An 18,524-nucleotide genomic window follows, 5' to 3' on the forward strand; every position below is an offset into this window, starting at 1 on the left:
CCACTAACTTTCTGCTTCTTAACTCAGATAAAACTGAGGTCATTGTACTCGGCGCTGAAAAGCTTAGAAATATGGTATCTAACCAGATTCTTACTCTGGATGGCATTACCTTGGCCTCCAGTAACACTGTGAGGAACCTTGGAGTCATTTTTGACCAGGATATGTCCTTCAACGCACATATTAAACAAATATGTAAGACTGCGTTCTTCCATTTGCGCAACATCTCTAAAATTAGAAATATCCTGTCTCAGAGTGACGCTGAAAAACTAGTTCATGCATTTATTACTTCCAGGCTGGACTACTGCAATTCATTATTATCAGGATGTCCAAAAAACTCACTGAAAAACCTTCAGTTAATCCAAAATGCTGCAGCAAGAGTACTGACAGGGACTAGAAAGAGAGAGCATATTTCTCCTGTTTTGGCTTCCCTTCATTGGCTTCCTGTTAAATCCAGAATTGAATTCAAAATCCTGCTCCTCACATACAAGGTCTTAAATAATCAGGCCCCATCTTATCTTAATGACCTTGTAGTACCATATCACCCTATTAGAGCACTTCGCTCCCGCTCTGCAGGCCTACTTGTTGTTCCTAGAGTATTTAAAAGTAGAATGGGAGGGAGAGCCTTCAGTTTTCAGGCCCCTCTTCTGTGGAACCAGCTTCCACTTTGGATTCGGGAGACAGACACTATCTCTACTTTTAAGATTAGGCTTAAAACTTTCCTTTTTGCTAAGGCATATAGTTAGGGCTGGACCAGGTGACCCTGAATCCTCCCTTAGTTATGCTGCAATAGATGTAGGCTGCCGGGGGATTCCCATGATGCATTGAGTTTTTCCTTTCCAGTCACCTTTCTCACTCACTATGTGTTAATAGACCTCTCTGTATTGAATCGTATCTGTTATTAATCTCTGTCTCTCTTCCACAGCATGTCTTTCATCCTGTCTTCCTTCTCTCACCCCAACCGGTCGCAGCAGATGGCCGCCCCTCCCTGAGCCTGGTTCTGCCGGAGGTTTCTTCCTGTTAAAAGGGAGTTTTTCCTTCCCACTGTCGCCAAAGTGCTTGCTCATAGGGGGTCATATGATTGTTGGGTTTTTCTCTGTATCTATGAAGCGCCTTGAGGCGACTTTTGTTGTGATTTGGCGCTATATAAATAAAATTGAATTGAATTGAATTGAATTCTGATGGCAAAAGAGCCAAACGGGACAGGCAAAAAAAAAAAAAAAAAAAAAAAAAAAAAAAGACAAGTAACATGAGGTGGTTCCCAGCAACTCTCCACTGAGGGTGAAAGTGAAGAAAAAAAGCAAGTGTGATGCAATCTTAAAGCATAGCTGCCAATCAAAATACCACAATTTCACTCACCAAAACTGAAATCCAAACTTCTTGGATGGTCTGTACCTCACAGCAACCCAGTATTATTATTTATCAGATAATTTGATAAAAAAGTTTTGCACAAAAGACAGAAGCACAATGGTAAAATGCAAACAGCTTTTACAACTTTTGCTCTTTGCAAGTATTTGCATAGACAGCATACTATGTTACTAAAAAAAAACAGAGTCTGATCTTGTGCAGGTAACAAAGGCAGTTTGGCGCAATCAGACTTGCAGCATTGTAGCCTCTAATTGTGTTCGTGGTCATGGTTCAACAGCAGAATCACTTTGGCAATCCAGTTGAAGCTGGCTTTCAGCTTTCTTTTGTGCTGTTGGCTTTGTGTTCATGCATAAACACTCAAAGAAAGATCCCATGTGTCATCATTAGGATAGGGATTTGTGTTAGCGTGTAGACGAGTCATAAACCTTCTTACGGCCTTGTATCTGTAATAGACAAAACTTCTTGGGGTTTCATTTCTGCTGTAAACTGGGGTCTGTGGTGACTGGCTCACTTTTGGAGCCACTCTGCAGTTGGCACTCATGAAACTTCAGTCTTTGACGCTGGCTTCATTATTCAGCCCTGGAGGTTGCCCTCTGAAGAAACCAAAGTGAAACAAAGTACACAACACTCCCAAACAGGACATGAACCGCAGTCTCCTAGCTGACAAACTCGTGACTTACTCCGTCGCCACCCTCCAGCCTTATAATGCAGACTTTGTGTTCTTTGAAAGCAAATCTTGGTGCCTAATATTGATACTGCCAGTTCGTCAAGGCACTGACACCAAAGGACACAATGTTCATATCTATGAACACCAAAGGAATTTGACAGAATGGCAGCATTTGATGCCCTGGGACGCTTTGGACGACACATATATAGCGAACAGTAACTTTTGTATAATCGCAATCAGACAAATGCTCTGTAACAAGCAAAACAACCTAAAAATAAAAGCAGTAAGAAGTCATCGCATTACTGATGAAAGACCAAGCTAAGTGAAACATAACCAGTTTGGATCTGATGTTTTGTGCACACAGTTGCGTTTGACTGTTTGTCATCCTCCAATGCAACGGCACATAATGAGGAGTGTGGGTTCAGCAGTGATTGGATTAGTTGAGGTTCTACGTCTTTTGACTTCTACACACTTCTAATGGAGATGGAACTGGCTCTAAAGTGATTACTGTCTTATTTAATCATTTCAGGAGAAAATGTTCTAATCAATTCTGCAAGTGTGCAGCCAGATGTTTGGAGTTTCTATAATTGAGTTATTTCAGTCAGACAAACAGAGATGTGTTTGGTCTAATTAGACTCCGTTGTCAGGGAAATCAAAAATTCTTCAAGCGGGAGCTGAATGCTTTTAATACACCCATTGAGTGATGTATCATTTTTAGAATTAATTTCTGATGCAATAAAAACTTGTCTGATCTTTGGATGTTCCTGTTCATCAAGAGCTGTCACTTATTTCTGTCATAATTTTCTCGGAACAAACTGTTTAGAAAGTACATTGTTTGTCTCCGTTTGATCTTCCCAGAGTAATCAGGCGGTCGCAGATATTTATAGCACTCTTCCTCAATCTTGGATGGAATTAATATTTGAGCAAATGAATGGGCTCTTCTGTCAACGTATGTGGCTCAAAGATGATTTGTGCTGTTGTGATGTTAAAGCATCTTATGGTTTTCGCTTAATTTATCTGTGTATACATGCAGAGCTTTGAAGAGAAACTGTCTTTATTTGGACTGGGTTGGTTTTCTTTCTGGCAGCGCTTAGCTTGTGTGACTTCATTACCCCCGTCAGGCCCGCCAAGCACATCGGCTAATTACTCAGCGAGTCCAGCATTGGCAGGTAGTTCCACACATATTGATCAAAGTGCTTAAGGCTGGACTTTCAAGCAGAAATTAATCAAGCATTATTTTTGCTGAGGAAAAATATTAAATATCAAACTGTTCTGTATTTGATGTGATGTGCGTGATGTGGTGTTTACAAATCAATTTTTTTTACTAGATTATTGGCTAAACATAAGATGACATCAGAGAATATGAATCACTGTGCAGTGACGTAGAGGCATCCAGTGTAAAGGACTGGTTCTAATCACAATCCAGTCAGCGAGTTGAAGATGTCTGGACATCTAACAACTCGGTACAAGATTTCCAGTTCATTCCACATCTAAGTCATACTACCACCTTCAGGGTGAAGATTTCAACATTGCAAAATATCAGAAAAGGCTGTCAGTAAAACCAAAGCTGGTCTGTCTGTTTTTGGACACATTATGTGTCTTTCTTTCATTGCATCTGCTATGCAGATACATTCTTAGTAACAGTCCCTCAAACTTTATTGATGAGGCTTTAATTTTGGCTTGAAAATAATTGCATCTAAAGAGTGTAACCGAACATTATGAGCGCCGTAGAGATTTACTGCAGGACTGTTGGAATGGGATTGTACTGAATGGAGCTGGTGTACCTAAGAAACTGACAATTAATTTTATGGTTTATTGCCTTTGAAAAAAAAAAGTCTAACCATGCTAAGATTTTTGTCTAGAAAGTTTTTGATATTTTTTAAAAACACCTACAAACAGTAATATAATGTACAAGCATATTGTGACGGCAACACAGTCCTCTTCATCACATCAACAGTTTTCAACGACATGCTGATGATTTCCTGTCCACGCACTCCACAGACTGTATATAAAAAACAGCTTCCGTGCATTACCTATTGATTTTTCAAGTCTTGTTAGTGACCCTTGAATAGAGCATTTTTATTGTTGCGTTGTTGTTGTGGGGGGTTTTTTTGGCAGGGGGGTTGCTGCTGTTTGTCTTAAATCAGATGTCACTGGAATTGAGGATGCCTCAAGCTCGTGTAGTGGCAACCTGTCAATCACAATGTGACTACACACTAAACCGTATACCCCCCTTTGTGATCAAGCAAGCAACTGGGATGATAAACTCATCAGGAAAGTGTTTATTGAGGTCATAGATCAACTGTGCAGCAGTCATTTATCATGACAAGAGGAGCCGCAACCAGAGGAGTCGCCACCTGATGGTCACTAGAAAGAAATACAGGTGTAAGACACTTCCACATTGGCTTCACTTTTTATACATGCTTTATGATAGTGTTGCCATTTCAGCAACAAGACTATAACTAAATATATTTTTGCTGATAATCAAAGTACAACTAAATAAAAAAAAAAAATACTGACATCTAATTTCAAATTTCAACGACAGCAACAATAGACCTTCAAGTGCCCGAGTCCAGCTTATGAATGTTTTGCTTCATCTGTGCAGCGGAGATACAATATCGTTTTGATCAGTTTTATATACGACCTGATTTCTGTCGTGGTTGTTGAAAATGCTTTTCAAACTTTTATTCCCAAAGAACTTCAGTGTTCTTTGACTGGATGGATCAGTGCAACATTTAAATACTAGGTGGAGTTGTGTGGCTGTGTCATTTTTAAACATGTTGCTCAAATATGGCCCCATGCAATGCTAATATGAGAGGTGCAATAACAGATTTAAAGCATGAATCTTTTAAAAGTTTTGGCAATCTTAACAAAACTTCCCAAAGTAAAAAATAAAGTGACATTTCCCTTTATTTTATATGAATCAGCTGATGACTTTCAGTGTGTAAGTTTGGTTAGTCTCTTGAGTTCAGATGAAAGTATGTGCTCTGTAGCCCTGTGGATTTATCTGAGGTCATTTCTGTAGCTTGGTGAGCTGCCAAGAAGCCTGGATTGAAACGTACGTCAGCAGCGTGATTAACGGATAATGACAGACCTGGGTGTCGATATGTTCTGCGCTCAGATTTGTAGTGTGAGCATTATCACAGGCTCGGGCCCAGTATATCATCCGAAGGGAGTCAGCAAAGAAGTGTGGCAGGAGAGCAGTATGGCGACCGCTGCAATTTCGAGAAGGCGAAAAAAATTAGGAGAGAAGATTCGAAGCTCCCCTGGTGACATGTGGAGCTTATTTCTCATTTTCGTGTGCAGACAGTAAATACTTTGCTTTTTTCCTGGTACTCCTGACCTGAACCTGTGACCTCCCCTTGGTCTCTGATGATACTCCCATGGTCCCTGGCTCAAGGCTGCCGAGCAGGCGGCACAGCCAGGGCCCGGCTTTGTAATTCACAGGCCTCTAGATCGCCTGCCACAGCGTATTGATTTTTGTTTCCCCAATCTCCAAGAGAGAAGCAAAGAAAAGATTAAAAACACTGTCAGTTTGAAGTTGAATAAGAATCCTGCACTGGGGAGATACCTTGGAGAGCAAGGGGTCACAGCTGTGGTACGTATATCTCTTTACAGGTTTAACCCTTCCTTGGCCTGTAATCCAATTATCAGTACACAAAACCAGCATGTGGGCAGAATGTTATTTTGATATCTGCATTTTATCATCTGTGAACACAGACACTATTTATGAATACATGAAAACCAGGTTGTGAGTCACATACAGGGTCTAACTGGGGGCCAAACAGCAAAGCTGCGTAGGCACCCGTGGCGTTTCTACCTTTTCTTCTATAGCTTTATCCTCTTCTCTCATCTTCTGCCACTGCATTGGGAATCATAGCATTTTAAAAAGTTTTCAAATCAAGCACGTAGATTATTCCAGAACCTGGACTAAACTATTCCAGTATCATAAATAGATCAAAGTTAGAGGTTCACAGATTCCTTTGATACGATTTCTGTCATAATTCAATTATGGAAAGTTTTTTTTCACAGATCTTCAGATCGATTCTCACAAAACTTTATCAGATGGATTTTAGATCTTCAAAACAGTTTCATTGCAGCCAAAAGGAAGTGAATTCATCCCAGCAACTGTTTTACAGTCTGAATGTACATGTCCATCTGCATGTACCCTTCACATGCTTTTTAGGGAGTTATAGTAATTACTATGTATTCACCAAATTTAAAGCTTCAGAAAGTAAAGATGCATTATGTTCAAAAAGAGATGTTTCTGTTTCTTTGAACCATTTCTGTTTTTCACCTCATTGTTGTGGCCTTTTAGTTGACTCTTCCAGTTCTCAGCCTTGTTTCCAGCTGTGCCTTCAGTGAACTAGAATGTAATGACAAAGCACTTGTATATTAATTTGTTTCACATATGAATTCTTTACAATGTCTCTAAAATCAGGTGAGACATTGTCTAAAGTTTTCCTCTCTCATATGTAACACACAGCAGGAGATAGCCCACATCTGATGTTTTCTAATTATTGAAAATGTCTGATAAGTACCTGGATGGACACAATGACTTTGTACTAGGGAGGATACAGATCATCAAATTGCAAATACGACAAGGTTTGTGTTGACTCTTGTGGGGGGAAAAAAGCTCAAGTCAGTCTAAATTGTTTTTGTACTTCTGTGTTATGAGCTTACATTCAAATCTCTAATATGTCAATAATTAGTATCACTTTGACTCAACTCTGTGAGTGATGTACCTGTACTTTATGTAGCTCATATGCAACTATGAAAAAATCAAATGCATCATGTTTATTTCATTAATATTTATGTGGTTACAGATGCAGGAGTAGCTGCCTTTAAGGGAACTGGGGGCAATGGAGTCTTTGAATGAACTAGTGGATGTGCTTCAGCTTTAAATATTGAGTCCATGTGATGAAAATTTTCATCTTTCCCCCCCAAAAATTGTAATATCACCATATGTAGAAGCTAATAAAAATAGATTTTGTACCTCAGACCTGACCTACATATTTTTTCTTAAGCTAATCAACAGTAGACTAAAATAGGAGGTTACATTAATCAAAGAATCCCATAAAAAGAGCATCGTTGCATTTATTCGATGGAGGGTGCCAACACAGAGTTGGCAAAGTCTAAACTGAAAGCAGTATTTTGGGAGGCCCCCGGAGACACACACACTCTTGCCTGTATATACTGCCATCTTTCTACATTACACTAAAGAAAGCTGTTGTTCAAACTGTGTGTGTCTGTGATGTGTAGCTGGCATTTTGATCATCGCAGTCAGGCCCTGTTCATCTCTGTGGTATTGAAAAGGCTTCTTATTGGCCCTGACCCTACATGAAATATTGTGTTATCAGCTGAGCACGAGTTGCCATAAGGCATTAGGGCTAGCACATTTCTCCAGCTCCCCTCCCCTACAATCCCCATCCACTGGAAAGAGATCACAAATACAGTGCTGTCACTCCCTGTCCGCTCTGTTTACTTGATTTCTATCTATCTATGGTCAAAGCAAGAATGTCAAATCAAGTCAGAGTCTGGGGATGTCTTTAAATATTTTTGCTTTATTGATATTCTTAAGGAGGGCAGCGTTTTCCCCCACTCCTTGCAGATCTAATTTAATTGTCACAAGTAACTGGATGAAATGTATGTATGTAACTGCAAACGTACTGTACTCGGGATGTTTCAAATACAGGTGATAACTCTAATAAAAGATGACAGAAGACATAAGAAAACAAATTACAGGGTGACAATTTCCTCAGATGCTGTCACCCAAGGTTCAAATGGCAGACACCATGTTCTATTATTTATTGAGTTAGTTGATGAAATGTCATCTTTGATGATGTGATGTTCACAGGGAGGGCTGACGTCTAAGAAGTTCAGCTGACAAGCATCGCCGTAGCCTTGCCAAAAACATGTACTCTTCTTTAAATATTGAAGGCCTACATAAGGAGGAACATGGAGTCCTTTGTGCTGCCTGTCATTATTATACACATGTCAGCTGGTGCAAATTAATTGGCTGGATAGCACTCTTTTTTTGCACACTGATTAAAGGAAACGGGATACCTTTCAGGAATTGCTGCCTTGTAGCTTTTGTGCAGGTGTATGGTCAAAAAGACATTGAACCTTAGACAGATCACTCTTGTCTCTATGTTTTCCATTAGTATGCAGTTTATATTACTGGAGTAGCAGCTATTTACTACTGGTATTACATTGCATCATTTTTATCAAATTAGTTTAAATGCACTAGAAAAAGTCAACAGAAGAGAGCAAAAAGCAACTGACAGGATACACAGCACTATAAAATTCCCACAATTTACAGAGCAGGATATTGTATTTTATTTTATTCATATGAATTTGCCTTTAGGCAATTTCACAAGCTTAAAGTCTTGCACAATATGCCGGGCCTCCTCAAAGGGCATATTAGTGTTTGCTGTTGCATATTAATTTAGCATCCAGGATGACTGACTGGATTCAACCCTCCATGCTCCTTTATGCCTTCTTCTCTCACCCTGGAGGGGTAATATTGCAAGATTATGAGTCCTGTGTGTTATATTTATACCCCCCCATCCCCTCCTCTTTCTACTCCTTTTTATCTCAAGCAATTATGTCTTTCATCCCATCAATCTGTCACTCAACATCTACTTATACCCACCACACTGTTTAGCCGGGAGACTCATCTGTTCATTCACAGCTAAACACTTTTTGATCAGCCCTCGTTTAGTTAATACAGAAGATTTTGACTGCAGCCTACACGTGGCACACATTAAGACGTAATTTTTGCAAGTGAGTCGTTAAATATACTTCCATGCAGAGCACATTTGAACGGGCGTCGCCTTAAATAAAACATTTCTTTTGCTGCTATTAGCCACAAGCTACATGCTGCTGTATTTACGTCATGCCCAACAATCTCATTGAAAAGTTATTTTTGCCATGTTGACGTGCCTCCATATGGCTGTACAGGTGTGAGGGGAGAATATGTGAAGAATCTATCACTACTGTACCGCAGCGGCCCTAGTTATTTTTGTTTGTCCCATCCTCTTTGGTAGAACACGTGGGGGGGGGGGGGCGGCTCAGGGAGTGCGTGGAGCAGAATATGTGCGAGCAGAGGATCAATGGGAAGAAAAAAGCATAAGCCCATGTGCACAAAAGAACAGAAAGCGCAAACAGAAAACACACCCACACATCATAAACACGAGCACACATGCAAACATTATAAATACACAGCGTAAACCCAGGTGGATTTGGTGCAAGCTGTTTTCACTGGCAGCAACTCCCCCCTTCCCACCGCTGCCACCCCCCCCTCAGCCACATCCCAGCCCTGTTCAGCAAAGCTGTCACAGCGGCAGCACTCATAATGAAGGGTAAAATATTTTATTCAGATTTATTAATTTGAAAATGAAGCATGCCTGTCGACAGAGGGACAGTTCTTCTCAATCTGTCAACGCGGAGCCACTCTGCGCTGACACCAGGATTCATTTGTCTTGTCGGCTCTGACAGTCGGATTCTCCCAGTGCTCTGCGGAGAGGGATCGCCCAGGGATTTTTTGAGCTGGATAAAACACATTCCGACAAGGAACAGCCTCTTTATTAATGCAAATTAGGCCAGAAAAATTCCAGCAACAGCTACTTGGCTCCAGAGTCCTGGCTCCATTCTGTTTTTTCTTCTTTTTTGGGGGGGTGGGGGGTAAGAGATGGTGGTGGTGGGGGGGTGTTAATAAAAGCAGCCTCAGTGTGTTTGTGAGAATAGGGCCTGCAGGAGGACCTGTCACACCACAGCTGTGACACTCTCCACACACATGGGACCAAATTTTGGAGCCTTTCCTGCACTTTTAGGTGCCCTTTCCAGGTATAATTGCTCATATCACAACAGTGAATACTGTTTTTGAGATTTGCTTTAAAAAAGATAAACTAGTAGGAAAAACTAGTACGTCTACAAGCGTTAATCGGGGTTAAACTATTGAATTGTTATATATAATAGGTGAATATTGGTCAAACCTTTTACCCTCTATTTTTGACTTTGGATATGGATTTTTTTCTCTCTGCTGCATGTCTGTGTGCCTGTTTAGACCAGAGGCCACAGGACTCACGAACTGTGGCTGACTTGCGCTTGCCTGGATGAGTGCAGGCGAGTTGTTGTTTTATTTCGCCGAGAGTCCTTTGACATTTATCTCTCTTCACCTGCTCCCTGATGGTGATTCCAAGTGACAGGGTCTCCTCTCTTTATTCCTTCTCTGTCTTTCTGTCTTTTCTCTCCACCCCCCCCCCCCCCCCCCCTCCACTCTGCTTCTTCTTCTTTTTTACTGTTTTTGGTCATTTCTCCACTTGCACTATAACCCCATCCCTTCCTTTTTCTCTCCTCCAAACCTCGCTGCAGATGTGTGAATTTTAAACCTGACCACTATTGGAACTGCACAAAGTAAATTAAACTTGGTGTGCTGGGGGACCATTAAAGAAACAGCTCAAGATGCCGGGGTGAAGACATGCATGATGGGATTGTTTCCTTATAATGTTCAAAATGCCTCTCTGATCCTTCAATTACTTAAATGGACGATAGGGAAGGAGAGAATGTTGCCACTGTAGCTCTACTGTAACATTTAGATTAGTTAATTGGTTATCCTCTGCAACATGGTAGAGGCTGTATTTCACTGAAGCAGACAGGAGGCTTCGCTTATTCAAAGTCCTCACAACTGTCAATATATTGTGGCACACAAGGGCTTCTGTCTGGTCTCCTGCAGTGTGGATTTACTCTTGCCTGAAGACAGATGTATTATATGTAACCACCGCACACTGTTGCTATTTGTGAGGCTCCAATGCGATGCGGGCTGCTGCAAAAATTCGACTAAAATGTCAGCCAGAGAGGTGGCTGCTTCAATTTGTTTTCACCCGGTGTATTGGCCAGGTCTTGTGGGAAAAGTCACCTTAATTGCAAAGGCTTCAATACTTGACCTCACCATCAGTTCATTAACCCAGCAATAAAAGAAGCCCTCATTCTGCCAGAAATGCACCCGCTCTGCCCATGTGAAAACTATCTCACTCCCACAACCCTGTTTTACCCTGAGAGTGAACGCCTCTGATCGCCACCCACTTTATCAATTGCCTTCATAATTTTAAAAGCCTTTTTTATGTTGTTGTTTTTCTCTCATATAGTAAATGGAGCCATAATTTAATATTTTAATGCATGTTAATGTGTTGTTTAACCTTCTAGCAACAATCAGGCGTCTCTAAAAGGTTAACCTTGAACGTGAGCCAGTGCAGACAGCAGCACAATAACGCGTCAATCTTTGAAAAACATCTCTGTCTAATGGATTAGTGGTTGATTGCACAGCCCCATCTCGAGGTAGATGCCGTATATATTGGATAGGCATTAAAACGAGCATTCCTCAATTTTCCCGCTGCCGCCCCTCAGGGTCAATGGATCGCTGGGGCAACAAAACGCTGAGTCAACGCTCCTCTCTTAATTTATCTTGGGCTTGATTATAGCTTCATTCATGTCTCCAGGAGTCCACCAGCAAAAAGTTAACAGGTTAGATTTAAAATAAAGGATAAGACTGTTCAAATTTCCCTTTTCCCTTTTATGATATATCGGTGGTTAGACTGTAAGGCTGTATGAAAACATGGCAGACCTGAACTGACATAAATGGTAAACAATATTGTAAGAAACATGACAGCGGGTTTAAAGAAACAAAGAATTTTCTTGAAATGAATGAGAGAAAGGGCATGCAGCTACTGGTGTGTGAAGGGTAACTAGACTGTCAGTAACCTTTACGTGATGGGCTGACATTGTATCTATCACATTAAGGATTGGCCAGGTGGAAACACAGCGATCAGGCACAGCTTAATATCCTGCTCCAAAGGAGGGAATTTTATGAATGAAATTCATTTCAGTTATTTTTCTGTGACCTGAAACATGTGATTTCTTATTTGAAATATTTTTTTACCTGTGCAATTTATACATATCACACATTTAAAGACCTTAGTGTGTGTCTTTTGTATAAGCATTCAAAGATCTGAAGAACTATAAAAGTTATTCAACAATTATAACACAGGACAAACACAGAAAATCACATTAACTATTTACAATCCCAACAGAACGTCATTGATTTGAAACAGAAATTCTGCAATTTCTCAACAAAGAGTGATATAGTTACTGCAGGATAGCAATTTTAGTATTTTTTATTTAAACAACATTTCATACACATGGGACTCACATGGGAGAACAAAGCAGAATCAAGACTAAAGTCAAGGCAACAGAAATGTAAAATATAAAATTTTATCTAAAACAAAGAAGCAGAAGAAAAAAGGTACAAAATCAAAAATTACAAAGTGCAATTTCAAAAATAATCAAAAAACCCAACTATTCAATTTACATTGGATATAAGTTGGGATTGCTGAAAGCTTCAGGTAGTATATTCAGGTGTGGAACCAGTTGTAGACGAGGGTCACACTGCAAAGAAAGATGATCAATATAAAAAGAAATAATACTTAAAGTTAGTTATCTGACACACTTACAACAGGGCTTACAAGACTACCACACTTACAGTTATTTAGTATGGTAATCCTTTTTTAGTCTGTGTTAGAGAGTTTTGCTGCTTATCAAGTAGAAAGGCAACAGAACAAAGTCTGTTCAGTCTAAACAGGTCAGGTACATTATCCATGGAGGTTTTCGATTTGATGCAGGTCTGGGGTCTGTGAGTCAGAATGTCTAATATCTGAGATTCCAACCTAACAAAATACAGAATAGTTTCCACTGCCCTGAGATGAAACTAAAGGAAGGAAATCCCCAAAATATCAAAGTTATAATCCGTTAAACTGTTACTAAATTGTCACTAAAAGTAACTGCCTTGTTGCAACATGCCACTGAGTATGGTACTGCTACCAAGCCACTGTTAAAACACTGTTATTTATGGAAAGCTGAAACATTTTGTAAAATCTAAAGGAAATAATTAGACAATTTAAAAAAATATTAAAACCTATATTCAACTGGAAAATAGCTTTGCAGATCAAATGTTGAAAGTGAGAAAATTTAAGAATAGATGCTGGTAATCTACTTCCAATGACAGAACACTAAAAAAAAAAAGGTGGAGCATATCACAGCTAATAAGGCAATGGGTAGTTAACATGATTGGGTATTTTAAAAAAGCCTGACAGAGAGTATTTCAGAAATTAGGATGGGGAGGAGTTCACCACAAATTTTAGAATTTAGGAAAAGAGTGTTTATTTAAACAGGAAGGGTAACTCATGATATTAAGAGTTTCTTTTGCAAACGTGTCCAGCTGGCTCGTAAATCACTTTACGATTCGCTTAAAGCGGCGTAAAGTCCAGTTCACCATTAACTTTTTATAGTTATTTGAACAAGGAAGCATTAACTTAACATATTTGTCCAACCATGGGAGAAGTCAGGGCTCCCAGAGAAACAAGCACAGAAGCAACATGCAAACTCAGCACAGAAAGACCCTGGATTTGCACCCAGAACCCACTCACTGTGAGGAGACAGAGTGCTAATGACTGAGCCCCTCTACTACCTCGATAATAAAATATCAATTCAAAGAATCTTATAAAACCTATAGCCACAAGTTAGTGGGAAAAATTCCACTGTTACAGCTTTACAAAAAGGAAAAACAAATATGCTGCTGGCATCGAATTCAGATATTATTAAAAAGAAAAAGAAAATGTCTTTGTTGTCTTTGATCTTAGGAAACCAAGTAGGTTGTTATTTACAATTGATTTGATTTCCCAACTTTATTGGAAGGAGATTTGTGTGTGTTGACTTGAGTTTGTTTGTCATGGAGTAGTTTGTCTGTCAATCTGCTGGTTGTGTCCCAGGTTTCCGCTGTTTATCCACCCATTCTCACATCTATCTTTATCCCCAGTCTGTAACCAGAGGCTCGAGCTCTGAAAAGGTGCATGTGAGATGCCTGTGATACACTACAGTGACAGTAGTTGAGCAATGGGCCTGTCTTGTTCTGGGGCCCCTGCTGAAGCACAGTTCCCCTTTGTTCTGTGATGTATTGATCCATTCAGACCTCCTCCCGAATGTACTCCACTGGTGTTCACTCTGCTCAAACCAGCTTGTGCCATGGATCTTCCTCTAATGCTCACTCTCACTCAGCAGCAAGAAACAGAGTCTGCGCAAAACCCAAAGACTAAGCTCTCCGCCACATTTCTTATTCTAGTAATAATGTTAACAACAATTAAAAACGTGCTGTTTTTTAAAGCTACCCAGCCCTTACACTTTGTTGTCCATTTTATCGTCTGCATCTTTAGAAGACTACATCGTTTTTATTCTCTCCACATCAATATGTCTTAAGATGCAGAGGCATTGTTTGGAAAACGTCAGTCTTACAGTCTCACTTTATATTCTCTCATAAAGTGAATGCATTTAGGGCTGTTAGTGCTACTTGCCAGGTCACTCGTGGTATAATTAACATGCCATTACACTTGCACCCATAGTAACTCAGAAGTGTTACACAGAGGCAAATCTTTCATTTATTAGGAATAAAACAAAACAGATAATAATGATGAAAAGCCAACTGCAGTAACTTTTTTACATTCTTGTGGCCTCGCAGTTGTCCGAATCAACGTGTGTTAGAATCAGCGAGAGGGTTATGTGTTTGAATCTGTTCCATTAGAGCTGCCTCCACACAGCCTAAAAGCTGTGCAGGATGAAAGGGAGGATTTATCTGCACAACCTCATCACATGATGTGACCCAGGGCCTGGAGCAGAAAGGTCTCTCTCTCAGGTGCCATGGAAACCAGCCCACCTCTGGCTGCTTGTCCTGCTTCGTCCTCCATTCGCCCTCTGTGCTTCTCCTGTGGAGGTTTCTGAGGCCTGTTGAATGTCTGAGTTTTTAAAAAGGCTATTCCAAATCTGTAAGAATTTTAACGCATGCTTTTATGAATCTCTAAATTTCAAATTTCTCAAAATTTCTAATTAAAAAAGAACAATCGGATACTAATACTCTAAATTGTCATCAAGTTCATCCTGTTTCCTTTAATTATTCTTGTGATAATGAATTATGTGTAGAATGGAACTGGCCACCAGTGGCAACATGTAAACATTGTTATTTCACTGTATGTCAGAAAGATTACTGCTAGAACTACCCAACCAAATTTCATGAAACATGGTGGAGAGGTGATATATTGACAAAAGAAGAACCCGTTAAATTTTGATGTGGCTTCAAATCACTTTCTCTAAAAACAAGGAAAGAAGATGCACACTCTGAAGTTGACTTCTAGTTTAGGAAGCTAAGCCTGTGTGTGTATACAAGGTGCTACAATTCACCCTGCATGTCAGAATAAAATCTAAGCCATTGATAAGGAACTCTCTGTAGACCTTTCTGTAGAAGGAGTGGTGAGGCATAGATCAGGGCTTTGAGCATGGTGGCCTCGGTACTTATGAAATGCAAGAAGTTAGAACCATCAGGGTTCTTTCTAGAGACAGTTGTCTGAACCACCAAGTAGACAGGTCCTTGATCATGGAGGTGAGCAAGAACTTAAAGGTCACCCACTGCTTAAAAAGTCAGAGACAATAGGACCCGCTGGAAAGATGTGCATCTCTGCAGCACTTCCTCATCCAGGTAGTGCAAACAGACAAAAGCAAATCTAAGTAAAAGACAAATGACAACCTGTTGGGAATTTCTAAGTGTATTACGGGAATGCCAAGAGCTTTAGAACAATGATTTTGAGGTGGGCTTGAACTAAAACTTTTGTTAACAAATAACACCAGACTCCACCTAATGCCATGTTGCCTCTAGATTGAAGCATGCTGGTGGTAGCATAATGCTATGGAGGTACTGGTCAGTGGTGGTGGTAGGGAAACTGGTCATACTGAGTGCAGGATAAACACAGACTAATAACTGGAAAGCCAGAAAAAGAAAGAAGAAAGTCTGCTCAGCAGCGCAGACAGTGTGAGATTGCGCAGATGGTCCACATTTGAGTGTAATCATGACCAAGACAGCTTGGAAATGTCTTTGGGTCAATTTTCCTGCTGTTCTTGAGTGACCCAGCTATAATCCAGAGTTAAACCTCACAGAACATCTGAAGATAGTATTTCTAACCATTTATCATTTCTAACCGTTTTAACCATTATATAAACTGTGCAAAATCCAAAGGCTGAGGATACTTTATGAACCAACCATTGGACTGAGGTTCCATGGTCAAGACATTTCTGTAGCTTGTGATAGTGTTTTGGTGACAAAGGAGTCTATGGTCCTAAACGGGTTTGATCTGGTTTGATGGTGTACAGCTTTCATTTTTGTTTTTAAAAAAAGTAAATACAGAAAACAAAAATATGTTCCTTTTTTATTTATTAGTTTAATAACATCACATTATTTAAGCTGTTTTTATGTCTGGTTTTGTCCTTTGCTGGTGCTCCTGAGGATCTGCAGAGCAGAGGTGTCAGAGCTGAAGCTGCTGTCATGTCCTACACCTGAGCGTTACATTTGCCACCACTGTTAGAGTCTGCCTTTGTTACTTTTAATAGCTGTGATGGCTTCACAGAATCCCACTAGGGTCGATGGCACTCTGGTATGGAAAAATTCATTCATTCGGCTCAGCACTCCATAATACACTGCTTACATCTCTGCTGAAAATTAAGCATTTTACAGGACATCTATTAGCATTTCCTGTTTCATCACTAGTGTGTAGCTGATCGTGTGTCAGCCTGGCAATAAATGGAAGAAGATCACTGCCAGCTCTGTGATTTGTTTGCTTTGCCATGTAGCCTGAAAGTATCAGCATATATTTAGATTTCTAAATGCCCTGCTAACATAACTTAGCAGATGTTGGGGAGTCATATGGATGTTGGTGTAACAGAGACCCCCTCAGGTATTCTCATTATTCTACTACTGAGCAGATGGCAAGGAAACTTACCACACGTACTATTATCCATCATACATATTCTGCTCCCAATTTACATAGCTGGTGCTTCAAGGGAGCTCCTACAGGGAGAGCTCCTAGCTCCAGGATTGCACTGCAGCTCCACCTGAGGCTTTGGAAGAGAGTCTGAGATGTCACTGCCACTACACCTCAAGCTCAAATATGCTAATGGTTGTACAAAGGAATTCCAATGGGTGCATTCCACTTTGTATATTTTGATTTGAGAGGGAGAAAAATTTGCAGCCTGATGATTTTTAAATAGTTTAATATCATTCAGGAAGTGTTTTTACGATGAAACAGCCTTAATAAGACGAATAAAATAGACACTTTTATTACATCCATCACTTATCAGGCTTTCAAATTTCCAGCATGATGCATTTACATGTGGTGGCATTTCAAAAATAAATTAACATTAAAATGCCCCGAAGACCTATTTTCTCATTCAGCTTCTTTCTATTATCCATGGTCTCCTACACAAGTCCACAGCTGTCTGCCAGAGCTAAAACTGTGTTGTTCAGTTAAATGGGTGTGTTCTGAATAGGCACTTTGAATCAAGCTGTCCTATCAATTGTGACTGTCTGAGTTTAAGTATTATCTGATTATCTAGTTTGTGTGTGAGTGCGTTTTAATTCCAGTCCTGATTTGTGGAGATTTTGTAGTGAATATTTAAAAGGAGCCAAATTTAGTTTTTGATTACTAGTAGCACTATGGGGGGTCAGTGTATTTTTACATAAATTCCAGTTTTGTTTGTTCTCATGCACACACACACACACACACACACAGCTGTACAAGCTGTGCATGTACGCGCAGCAAACGCCAGGGCTGAAAATTGAAACCAACATGTGATGCCAAAAACTGCTGTTCCTCAAATAGCCACTTACGGCTGGCTCCAAAAAACAAATAAATAATAAACAAGTCTATAATTTTACATCCTTATTTCAAAATGATTAGATATAGAGTGTAAATAAATATGTGTATAACTGACTACACAATGTACGTTTTTTGTTTTTTTGGCACACATCATGACTTTTGGAGAGACATTGTTTTTTAGGTTTTTATTTGTTAGAACTATAATTCCATTATATGAAGTAGAGGCAGCAGATAAATCCAAAACTGGCCAGGTCGAATCAAACAGTGTAGATGTATACACAACACTACAAACCTGAGGAATATTATATAAATTCCACTGGAGGGTGAACTGTCCTTTTACGTTATGAATTATTATGGTTGTGGCTACTTTGACTGAAAGTTAAGCATACACACATGGCTGCAGCCGGCACAGCAAAGATAGTGGAAGACATATATGTAACTTTCAGGAGAAAATCCTTTTTAAAAAATAGATTTTGGGGAAAAGTAAAAAAAATAAAAATAGCTTTTCTCATTCAAATATGTTCATTTCTGGCTCCAAAAAACTGAGATGACCAGCCAAAATGCAAAAACCACCTCTTCATAACTAATGGCTGATGGCAGCTATTCATGTTTATTAATACTATACATATATAGCTGTCAAAGCTGTCAAATGGCTGAAAAAGACCGCTGAAGACCAAAGATGGACATACGAACACCACATGCTTTCCTAAATGGTCAGTAAGGTTTTTCTTTGCAAATGTTTT

The sequence above is a fragment of the Neolamprologus brichardi genome, chromosome 23 (genome assembly GCF_056152115.1).
Source record: "Neolamprologus brichardi isolate AB-2024 chromosome 23, ASM5615211v1, whole genome shotgun sequence".
NCBI lineage: Eukaryota > Metazoa > Chordata > Actinopteri > Cichliformes > Cichlidae > Neolamprologus > Neolamprologus brichardi.